Raw genomic sequence first — 11,679 nt, 5'->3', positions numbered from 1 at the left:
GTGATCCAACACTTTATCACAATACTCACATAATCCTGACTCTCCAGCTGTACAAAGTACATGTTATTCCATGTCTATTTGTGTGCAGTAATTTTGTGTGCGAATGTGTTAATGTCATAGTGTATAACAGCATTGCGCGTGTGTGGGTGTGTGTGAGAGAGAGAGAGGGGTGTCTCAGCCAGCTGTTCCATTCACTGCAGAAATCCCCAGGTCAGCTCTATGTGACCCAGGTTTCAGTTCCTCATGGCAGAAAAACAAGCAGTGATATAAATATTGGAATAGAGATAGAAAGCATGTGAATCCCCTAAACAGTCTAAGTGAGACCAACAGCACCGCAAGAGTTGAGGATGATGGTAAACCCAGGGTTTAGTCTCGAGGATGATAGGAAACCCAGGGTTTAGTCTAGAGGATGATAGTAAACCCATGGTTTAGTCTCGAGGATGATAGTAAACCCAGGGTTTAGTCTCGAGGATGATAGTAAACCCATGAGTGTTTTACTCTCATTGAAATAAATGACACACATGATTAATTACAAAACAGAGAAGGTTGTGGTGAAGAATAGCCTTTATTCATCATATTCAAAATACATTGAACATTTGCACCAATAGAAAACATTTGTTAGATCAAACAAATGACACATATTTACTGTTATTAAAAGTACACACTAACACAGAAACTCTCAACTTCACCCTATTTGAATAGCTGGAACTATCACCATGCCAACACCTCTGCAGTCTTTTAAGACCTGCAAGAGTGAGTCATCAAGGGAAGAGAAGCAGTGTTCAATGTGGAATCAAGCCTATAGTCATTCTGGATCATATATATATGGCAGTAATTCTATGGTACTTCCGATGCAATGTGTGATTTGCAAGCAGAGAATGATAGAGGCCTCTAGTGGCCAAAAGCATGTTAGCAATGGCAGCGCCATCGAGGGTTTCCACTATGGTTGGGCAGTATCCATATTTTCTCATATTGTCATACCGTCTTCTCATTCCAGGTTTTATGGTATTACCGGCCAAAAAACGCAAAAAAAAGCCCATTCGGTGTCTATTACCAGAATGCTAACAAAATTAGCACAAATAATAGCGAATTTCCATTGAGGCTGCTAGCTAAATATGTTTAACGAGCGCAGAGGCAATCCAACACAAAGTTATACATATATAGGTAGGAGCTACCAAATATAGTTTTTGGTGAGTTTAGAACATTTATAAGCAAATGTAAACAAAGGACATTGTGTAAATGAACAAAGTTGAGAGGCGTACTTGTCGGAAGGAAGAACAGTACTGGCTCTGGAGCAGCATGTGTACACACTGTGTCTGTGTGGAATCGCTAGGGCAATGGGCCTGCTTGCTCTGCTCTGAGAAGAAGGGGGAGGAGCAGAAGGCCTAAGAACAGAGAGAAGAAAAAACATTAAAATCAAGATACAGATAACTCATCCAAAGGGCTTTGACTTCTTAAACACAGCACAATTCAGCCCCTTACTTACTCAAATCTGACTAAAATATGTTCATATACAGCCCCAGGAAGAATATCAAACGTAAAAATGTTCACATTTTCATAAATTCTTAGAAGGTTTAGGAATTACGTAAACTAAGGCATTTGTGAAAATTCTATAGCAATATAGTGGGAAAGCTGCTGTGCGTTTGGACAACTAATGGACACTGCAGCAAATAAAACCTAATAAAAACATCCGTCTCGTCCAAGACCGGTGCGCTATAGCCAATCAGAGATAAAGTAGGCCTTCATACAAACAAGCCATTTGCCACACCGGCCTGCCATCATTCACGTTGAACTGGACTGTGTGTTTACAGGCAGATGGGCCTGCCATCATTCACGTTGAACTGGACTGTGTGTTTACAGGCAGATGGGCCTGCCATCATTCACGTTGAACTGGACTGTGTGTTTACAGGCAGATGGGCCTGCCATCATTCACGTTGAACTGGACTGTGTGTTTACAGGCAGATGGGCCTGCCATCATTCACGTTGAACTGGACTGTGTGTTTACAGGAAGTTGCAACAGCACGACTTCAGATCATTAGAACTCATTTGAATGGATTTCTACATATGTCAACACCGCGGAAGTCCTCTTACATTTGGGAACTTTACAGTCATTCATCAAACAAACATGAAAAGGTAGGTTCTCTCTCCCTCAGTTATGCACATCAACAACTAATGCTAGACCAAGCAAGATCAGCTAAAATCTAACGAAGGAACATTAGATAAACCCTCAACTTTTTGAGCTAGTTGGCTGTCAAAATGGCACTGATAAACAATGGGAAATTGTAACCTACTCGTCACTCTGCAGCTTGCCTGTAAATGCATGCTTGTCCAAAACCAAGCTAACTGGCTAAAGTTGGCTAGCTTGTTAACTAGCTACTTCCAGACACAAATGAGAGAACAACTCACTCTGACCATTTTACTTGCTGAGCTTGTTAGGCTGTTTTGGCTACGTTTACTGACACCAGTCATATTCAGCGGGTGTTGTACGGAAATTCATCCGTTTTTCAGAGCACTCTCGTCTGAATTCGGAGTAGATAGCCAGAGTGAATTTGCGAATGCAAGACATATGCTAAATGTACAACAGTCGTTAAAGTTCTTGCTAGCTAACCAAATGACACCTGTATCTCTAGCTGTGTACAGCCACTGAAAAACAATATGGAAGGGGCAATGTCAGTCACTCACCCACTCACTCAACCACCCACTCCTCGTTAGCTAGCTAACGTTAGGCTCCGTGTTTTTAGCTTGCTACATAAATAGATACCCTGGCCTATTAGCCACATTAAGACTGACTTTGCTAGTTTGATTGTATTGATATTCCTAGGCTTAGTCTGTTTTTGGCCAAAATATTGGCCAATGTACCAGGTCAGCTGTGATTCACAAACTGAAAGCAATATTTTTTTGGACTACCAAGAAATGTATTGGTAAATTCTATGAATCAGGCATTGAACTGCATCCATATAGTCTTCCAACAAGGCCTTAGTGTACACCATGGAATGTTGAGTCGCAGAAATGATTTTTAAATCAAGTTTGTTTTGTAGAATAAACTGGGAATTGTATATTTTTTGACTGATATTACGATTGTCTGTTTCATATCTGCAAAGTAGTTAAAACGCTGTTAGTTCCACTTCAAACATTGTCAGACTAATTAGTCAGACTAATTTTGTGCTTCAGTTGCACTTCTTGACTCGGATGAGAATTCTTGAGCTGCATTCTCTCAGCAGACAGCGCTCTGACTGAATTGTAGCTACTTTCCTTCAGGACTTTTCTTGGTGTAGCAAGCTTACTTTTCTTCGGGAAAATGCAAGATTAACTTTAAGCAAAACCTCAAGAAATATAGCTGGCTACATTATTTCTATGACAAACATTAGAAATATGATGGCCATTAATCATTTTTGCAAAAAAAATACATTGCCATTTCATTGTAAGCTCATTTACTGCCAGACAAATAGTGTTCCACTTCTGCCATCATCTGAAGAAAATGAAGATATATTCTGCAGAATGTGTTACACTGATGTATTTTCTGTGAAGGAAAACTAGAGTTGCACGTCCCTGATCACTCTATTGAAGCAACAAAAACACTGTTGGCTTTCAATATACAACACCAACCCCGCAGCTAGCCCAGCTCCCGCTTTCTCCTGTTGTGCTGTTTACAAACAAACATATGACTGTCTCAAATTCTCTGTGGAACTATTTCAAATAATGTGATAGGTGAAATTAAGAACGCAGTCTGCTTTATCTCCTAACGTATTGCACAAGTTGACTGCAGGTATTTACTTAAAAAGTAGCTACAAATATTACAATTTATTGAAAAATCTATAAGAAATCGTTTAAACGATATTGAAAAACCCTCCCATTGCTATTTCCAAATGCCCAAGCCTAGTTTCCACCATGCTTACGCCATTTTAAAGCAGTTAACTGGGTGGGGATTCCAATGAGTTGTAGCCTCAATGGCACTGCCAATTCTGACACAGACGCTATAATGGCACAGATATAAAGAGGAGTCCTCTATCTATATCTGCAAGGCAAACCTTTTGTGGTGAATTGAAAGGGAAGGCATTACTACTGCATATTCAACACTGCCTCAGAAGAAGTAAACCATGGAGACAGGACGCCCTCTAGAGTCTTAATGAAGGAAAAGCTTCCATTTCTTCCTGTGACGTCAGAGAGAGAGAGAGAGAGAGAGCGCTAAACACAAAGAACATTGGGGTTAGGGAGTAATAACAGTAGAACAAGGTCACTAAATCTAACCCATTCCATGGAGGAATGGTAGGAGACATGGAGAGGGCTGTGTGTGTCTCTGTGGGGTCATCTGAAGGTATTTATAGCTACTTCCTTTTGGGCTCCCTGTTGCAGTGACGTCAGTCTGGGTGGGTCTGGTTCCAACTGAACTGACCAGGCCGGGGCACACACACACACACATTTTTACAACTCTGCCCCAATCACACAATGGTTTGTGTCGACTTCCTCTGTGCGTTGTGCCTCCCACAGCCACTTAACATACCATAGGCTTCGGTCAACACATAGCAGAGGACACGGTCCATTAGATCAGCACACCTATATATAACATTACATTAGGATTGGTCTATCTCTGACAGGAAAACAGATTCAATTCTCTACTGGGACCAGGCTTTACATACTGTATAGAGTACATACACAAACTGGGCTTCATACATAGTTTATAGTGCCTGTATTTGTTTAGGGACACAAAATGACAAAGCAATATACATTTCCTTTATATTTAAGTGTAACTGCCCTCTCTTCAGAATGCCAAGCGTGTGCAAAGCTGTCATCAAGGCAAAGGGTGACTACTTTGAGGAATCTCAAATATATTTGGATTTGTTCAATACTTTTTTGGTTACTACTTGATTCCATGTGTGTAATTTCATAGTTTTGACGTCTTCACTATTATTCTACAATGTAACAAATAGTACAAATAAAGAAAACTTAAATGAGAGGGTGTTTTGAAAATATTTTGACCGGCAGTGTATATTGTGTGTCGTGTGTTCACGCAAGTGTGTGTGTTTCCTGCAGCGTGTCTGTTGTGAGATGGGTGGTCCTGTCCCACCGGAGCAGACATGTCACAGGTCACAGCCAATCAGGTGGCGGCCCCTCCCTATTTCCTGCTCTGCCTCGGTCGGCATTCCCAAAGTGCTCCGCAGTATTCCAGGAGCGTTCCCGAGTCAGGCAGCGCAAACATCCCACTCCCGGCTACTAGAGGGCGCCGCTGAGAGTGTAGGATGTTTACACGGCCTGAAACCCGAAGAGGTCATAGGTCGGCAGTTAGAACTCACCCTTACCCACAGATCAGATTACCCTAATCCTAAACTTTACACGACTGTCTCAATACTCATTAACAGCGTACTGTCCTTGTCTCCTTTCCTTCAAGAGCACTGTTTGGTAAAAGGGCTTGACAGGTTTCCACCTTGCTTGTCATGTCCTCTGAGATCAGTGGTCAGAAAAGGCAGTAGATAAAGTAGTGTCCGGTTTTCACTCACCCCCCGCCACTTCTCCTCTCTCCTTAGGATGTAACCCCTCCCTGCTACTGTGAACCAACTGCCATGAACAGAGCTGTTTCCCTCTCCTCCCTCTTTCTCCCACTCTGTTTTTCTAAAGTCCTTTGGGCACAATCATCAGAGATGGTGCCAACAGACAGACAGTGTTGTGGAAAGTAGCAGTTTGTGTGTCTCCAGTTCGTTCACTTCTCAGTGGTCATAATTGAGATCCATCAATATATGAAGTCCCCTGGGGCTGGCCTGTGACACGGAGAGATATCCAGAGGGTGAAACGGTTTGTTCCACTAAACATCCTTGGATTTAATTGATCAATTCATGTTACAGATTGGTCATAGTCCACACTACAGGTTTTCTCCATGTATGGCTCTGTGCATGCATAGTAAAAGCCTCTATGACAAATACAGTTGACTCTAAGCCTAATAGTGATGGCTATCACAGTTGTCGCCATGTAAAAAAATTTGCTGTATAGTAGTTGCGATGATAATGGCAGTTGGCTGCTGCAAACATCCGACTGAAAGCCCTATATGAAACACCAGCTTTCAGTCAAGGATGTTTACAGTAGCCCATACTGCCAGCTGTGCTGGAGAGGGTACATGGACACTGCTCAAACCAAACACTGGGCATTACTTGCACTAGGTTTTGGTAACATACAGCATAGTCATATGGAAACCATGTGTTTGATGTGTTGGGTGCATATTCTATTGATTTCGTTCCAGTCATTACTAAGAGTCTGTCCTCCCAATTTAAAAAGGTGCCACTGGCCACCTATGGTACAGCTAAAGTTCATTTGGGTCAACTGTCTTCAAGTTAGCACCAAAGGTCCAGCAACATTCTAAATACAAACACGGCACCCGTCAAAATCTCAAATCTTCAATCAACTTGGCTCTGTAACTGCAGATTCCAGTATATAGTCACTGGTCTCCAGTATGTTTTCTCTGCCTTTCCTTTGTTGATCTGTAAGCATTCTGTCAGCATGTGACATACCACAACGACAGCCCCCACACACAATGTACTGGCATCATATTTACCATGTAAACACCACACAGGGCCTCTGTTTAGCCATCACACACACACACACACACAGTGAAATTAAACGACTGCTCCTTCACACGCAAAGCAGTGTGTCTGCACTGTAGACCTCTCTCCCAGTGGCCTTTCCACCCTTGATCCCCCAAACAAAATCCTGACTTCCTGCCTCCCCCTGGTATCCCTCTCCTCCTCCCAACCCACAATCAAAGTGCTCATTGCCTTGTTTACCACACACACCCTAACCTCTGCATGACATGTGTGTGTGCCTATATGTAAGGGAATAGATGTTTATGCTGTGCGTGTGTGTGAGCCTACATGTATTTGTGCATGTAATTACATGTGTAAGCAGTGACGAGATCAAATGACTCACTACATTCTATAGCACCTTATTCCATGTGCTCCATCCCCTAATCCTGTTCCATCATTCAAACCAACTACCTATTTCACATTGAGTGAACAGTTTAAGTGTGTTACTGTTGGCCTAATGTCCGTGGAATGTCTGTTTTTGTCACATTTGTTCAGCTGTGATACCATCACTATCATGGTCGGGTGTGTCTGGGTCTGTAAACTGAACATGTGTATCTGTGTGTAATTATATAATGTGTGTTTGTGTGTGGACCACGACACTGCTCTGGCTTAGACTTCCAGCCTCCATCCCAGTGCTTAGGTCACGGAGAGAACAAAGCAAACTTTATCAGAATACTGCAATCCCACATTCCCCGGATTCTTAGCACTTGGCAACTGGTAAGCACACAGAGGAGAGAAGGGAGATGGGAGAGGGGGATGGGTGGGAAGTACTGCCTTCCAGTTTTATTTCCATACAGTAGCCTTTCTCACTCTTCAAGACTGACCCGCTGAACTCATAGGTCCAAAACCTCTCCAGCTAAAATATCCTGTATGTAATGTGTTATAATTCCATGTGTCCCTTATGAGGCGCCATCGGGGTCATAAATCAAATCCAATGTATAAATGTGTGTCACGAACTGAGGCCAGTGTGACCTGTAAATGTTAACACACTGTATCAAAGGTCCTGCCCCTTAACCGCGCATTCCCCCTCTGTGGAAGGTGTCAAAGTCACAGCAAGGTTATGACTCCACCCACAGAAGACAGAGTAGTGTGATATAGCAGGTAGTGGGATAGAGTGAGTGTTAACTTTAGCTTCAACAGTCTTAGACTAAACGGAAGAGAACTTTACTGCAAACAAGCTGGTAAGGAAAGGTGGGGAGTTTATAGAGTTCTTTGTCTGGGGGGTTCTGTGAGCTCTGGGTCACCCTCGGAATAGAACACACACACACACTGGACGGAGAACCCTAATTCTCGCTTGGTTTAACGGTCTCAGTCATCAAAGCATTCCAACCTAAAATCACGCCTGAGCCACATTTCTCCTGCCTGCCAGTTGGCAGACACACTCAAAACACCTGTAACACAATTACACACACCCACACAAATCACTGCTGCATAGCGGACCTCACAAGAGGAGAAATGGGGCCAACACAGACTCCCCCTATCACTGGCTTCAGCTGACAGGGTTCCTACAATAGGACAGTCTACAGAACTCTGTGACTCTAGGCGTGATTATAAACAACATGCTATTTGGCTATGCAGGCTCCTGACATCTGTTAGTCGTTGATGTTATTCTTTAATAACACAGACCCAAAGCAAATCTGGGGGAGGAAAATAGGTTTATTCAAAAAGGACAAATCATGCTTGGAAGTAGATGGTCATTCTCCCCTGTCCTCAGTGATGCTCTCTCAGTGATTCTCTCCCTGAACAAAGGGAAAGGATGTAGTTTATAACCCAGCCCTAGCCTGTGTTGACCAATTAGAACTCCTTGCAATAAAACTGGATTAATGGCCAAATGCCCAATAAGTATCCTATTTCAAGTTGAATATATAGACAAATTCCTCCCATGTCGCTGCATTAATTCCCTATTTCAGAAATAACACAATTTCACTTTATCGTTAGTACTGTATTGACCTCTCGTCCTCTGTCTCTGCGTTGTGTATTTAGCTTCAAAATATTCTTATACCTCCATACTCCTTGGCTACGCAGGCTTATCATTCCAGCCACCATCTTCTGCTTTAACACAAAACATCCTTCATCCAAGCCCATAGCCGCTCTGCTGTAATCTCAACACCCCCCCACACTCTTAGAAAAAAGGGTTCCAAAAGGGTTCTTGGGCTGTCCCCATAGGAGAACCCCTTTTGGTTCCAGGTAGTACCCCCAGTGTAAAGGGTTCTACATGGAAATCAAAAAAGGATCTAACTGGAACCAAAAGGGTTCTTCAAAGGGTTCTCCTATGGGGACAGCCAAAGAACCCTTTTAGGTTCTAGATAGTACCTTTTTTTTCTAAGAGTGTATGATGACTGATGACCTCATGCACACTACTAGCCTATGAAGTCTTATGACCTCCATACTCCTTGCCTACGTAGCTTTACTACCTTCCCATTCCTCAACTTTGAAGTCTTATGTCCTTCACTCTCCTAAAGAAAGGCGATGAAGGCTTGCGGTTGTCAAACTGCCAGGGCTGTATGTTTAGCTCAGTCCTTCGGTTCGGTCATGCTTTTCCATACCCTATCTGATAGCACAGACCCCGGCCCCTTAACCCTACCCCCTCTCCCATTCAACTTTTCTCTCACTAGCTTTTTCCAAGAAATTCTGAGAAGGTGCAGGGTGGCAGTCATATGACCTTGGGACAGGACTCCAGTGGGACTTAATCGGTACGCCGGTATTCCGAGCACGATCGGGAACACTAACAGGATCGGTGAGTCATGACACTGAAACACTGAATAACACCGCTAACTCCCATCCCAAAGGTCAACGTTGATGTGTAGGCTATGCGCCTGTATATGCTCTTGAATACATTTTGTTGCGAGTGTACATCTCTGTGTGTGTAACTTACACTCCCGGTCCAGCATAAACTCCATGACCTGGCCTGTTCTGAGACAGGAAGTGATCCTATCATCTCCATGGGAACGGTCCTGTGAGCTGAGCTGAGCCAGAGACCCCTCAGACAGAAGGAAAGTTTAGATCAACACAAATAGGCTCTTTCACAAAGAAAGACCTTCCCTTTACAACCCCATTAAACAAAACCACTAACACTTACAGTACAACTATCAATCTTTAGAGGTGAAAAATCATGTCATGCCAAAATATACGATGCCAAGTGTTATATAGACACATTTGGAGGTATAACTAAAATAAGTAGTAGCAGAGCCGTCTATAACTTGGGGGTACAGATGCTTCATGTTTGCAGTCTTGCAGAGTCCCTTTAACTACTGTTGCTATAACTACTGTAGCACCCTATTGACTCCTGAATAATGGTGCCATTTTTGAGTTTAACAGTCAATATATTTATCCACATGTAATTGTACTTGATTTAAATTTGTTTCTAAAGATACAATGATAGTCTTGTCTACATAATAAAATAAGTGGGTTTTTGTCCCAGCCATGAATGGCTTGCTATTCTCTGAGTCTTACAGAGCCATTGAACTTGCCTGGGAACGCAATTACATCCCAAGGGAACAGCCGGGAATATTTTTTTTCTCCGTGGAGAAAGAAAAGGAGAAATAGGCGAAGTTGCGCCTCTTCCAAAAGCTATCCTCGATTACTTTGGACACAGTGTAGACTACTTACCGCATCCACGAAAAGGTAAAAAGTTAACTGCGTGAAAACGACAAGTTATGCTGGTCTGGGACGACCAATAAACTCTCTGCTTTCGCAGTACTGGCAGCCCGATATTTCGTCATCTTCGGATTAAGTTCACTATAACCCCAGAAAACTATTTAGAAAAACACACATCAGGCTGTAAAGTATGGATGTAGAACATGTTAAAAGCGTCCTTGTCCGCCGTCACCCTTTTTGCCGTCCTTCAGTCTGGAGATTTTCTGCAAAGATTTCTGGACTCGAGTACCTCCCCTTTTCTGGCAGAGCTGACCAATGGCTGTCCGGGCTGTGCGCATCGACCGGAAAATAATAGCCTGCTCAGCTCAGTTACCTTGCGCGCGTCCTTCCTTTGCCATCCATCCCATGACCTCCAACTGTCCGCAGATGTTCCAAAAACTCCAGAATAGAACGTCCATCCGTTATCTTTAATGGTAGACTACATTGACATTAATGGGGAGTTGACAATTTCACTTAAACTCACACACCCCTCTGCAATGTGTTCCTCTACAGTTTGCACCTGTCCTATGAACACTGATGACCAATGCCCTGAGCCCTCAGTGCTATACTACTGAAGAATGTAGAATAGTAGCTTAAGAATCATTTTAGTAATTTTGGATCAGATAGTAGAAATGAATAGGAGAACAGCAAATCCATGTGTTTCTATTTTATTCTGTTTCTGATGCCCTTGGACAAGTAGGTATCACTTTCTCACCCACAGAATGCATCTCTCCCCCTATTTCCAAAGTGATGTTTAGGAAACAAACCAGCTGGTGAAAGGGTAGGAGAGCAGTCTTGACTGTCAGAGGAGAGGTTCTCTGTTTGTACTCATAGCAGTAATGTACAATGGGGGTATTGGCAGAGTGAGTGGCAGTGTTGACAGCCAAAGCACCTACCACACCTGTCCTGTCTCAATTAAATCTACCCTATTTCAGCAGATAACACATGGAATCATCTCTCGGTCTCCTTTACATCACCAGTACTGATTAGAGCAGACTGGATTTTTGGTCCATTTTCAAAGCAGGCAGGGGAAGGACAGACTGGCAGAGGACACCACCTCAGACTATTGAGATCAAACAGAATGGTTTAGCCTGAATTTGTGAACCGACTACACCCCTACACCCCCGGAGATAAGGAGATCCGACAGAAACCAACCAAAGCAAATTGATGTCAAATAACCATTAGACAATATCTTGATGTTCTGCACCATCTAGTGGAGTAAACCGAGTGGCACATGACCTTTGCGAGCAGGCCACAGTACATGTAAGGGACACACTCCACGTATCAACTTTGTGTGTAACTCTCTGCTAGTATTTATGCATGTCATGACCAACCATGGCTGTTAAGGACTCCAAATGAGGCACTGAAAACCCCTCAGAAAGGACAGCCTGTTTGTTTTTAAAACACACTTTATTCCTTCATAGTTACATTTGGCAGTTGATCAACACTTTCCAAATACTGGCTCTAGATATGA

At 43.0% G+C, this 11,679-nt stretch overlaps 1 long non-coding RNA gene across 1 annotated transcript; it reads right to left on the bottom strand.

The window, feature by feature from the left end:
• Positions 1-546: 546 nt before the first annotated feature.
• Positions 547-10,880, bottom strand: LOC112253037. The gene is made up of 3 exons (XR_002953927.2): positions 9,445-10,880; positions 4,029-4,151; positions 547-1,385 (listed from the first exon to the last, which is right to left on the bottom strand). It is a non-coding gene; the product is annotated as an uncharacterized LOC112253037 (long non-coding RNA).
• Between the last annotated feature and the right edge of the window lie 799 nt (positions 10,881-11,679).

The sequence above is a fragment of the Oncorhynchus tshawytscha genome, linkage group LG06 (genome assembly GCF_018296145.1).
Source record: "Oncorhynchus tshawytscha isolate Ot180627B linkage group LG06, Otsh_v2.0, whole genome shotgun sequence".
In the NCBI taxonomy this organism is placed as follows: Eukaryota; Metazoa; Chordata; class Actinopteri; order Salmoniformes; family Salmonidae; genus Oncorhynchus; species Oncorhynchus tshawytscha.
Note: the sequence above shows the minus strand (reverse complement) of the source record. Positions and strands in the feature narration are given on the sequence as shown.